We start from the raw sequence: 299 nt of genomic DNA, 5'->3' as shown, positions 1-299 counted from the left end.
GTTGTCTCCTCATAATTATCGGTAATTGCCACTCCTTGCGCCTCTCCCAGCGTAGGCTCCTCCTCCCCAATACACCTGATGACAAAACGAGAAAGGGAGAAAAGAAACGAGAAATACGGTCAGTGAACACAAGAGAAGAGACGGGACAAGAGAAAAATAAAGGGGAAAAACGAGGATGCAAGAAGAAAAATATAAGAGGAGGAGGAAACGGAGAGAAAGAAGTCACGGGAAGAGGAAATAAACAAACACACGCAATCAAAACAAAGCAAAACACCCAACAGACGCTCGCTGTTCCCGCC

General features: G+C 45.8%; 1 protein-coding gene across 1 annotated transcript in view; it reads right to left on the bottom strand.

The window, feature by feature from the left end:
* LOC119587952 overlaps positions 1-299 on the bottom strand; it is a gene marked incomplete in the record, with an annotated part of 31,111 nt that overhangs the window by 30,345 nt on the left and 467 nt on the right.

The sequence above is a fragment of the Penaeus monodon genome, chromosome 23 (genome assembly GCF_015228065.2).
Source record: "Penaeus monodon isolate SGIC_2016 chromosome 23, NSTDA_Pmon_1, whole genome shotgun sequence".
NCBI classification, from domain to species: domain Eukaryota; kingdom Metazoa; phylum Arthropoda; class Malacostraca; order Decapoda; family Penaeidae; genus Penaeus; species Penaeus monodon.
Note: the sequence above shows the minus strand (reverse complement) of the source record. Positions and strands in the feature narration are given on the sequence as shown.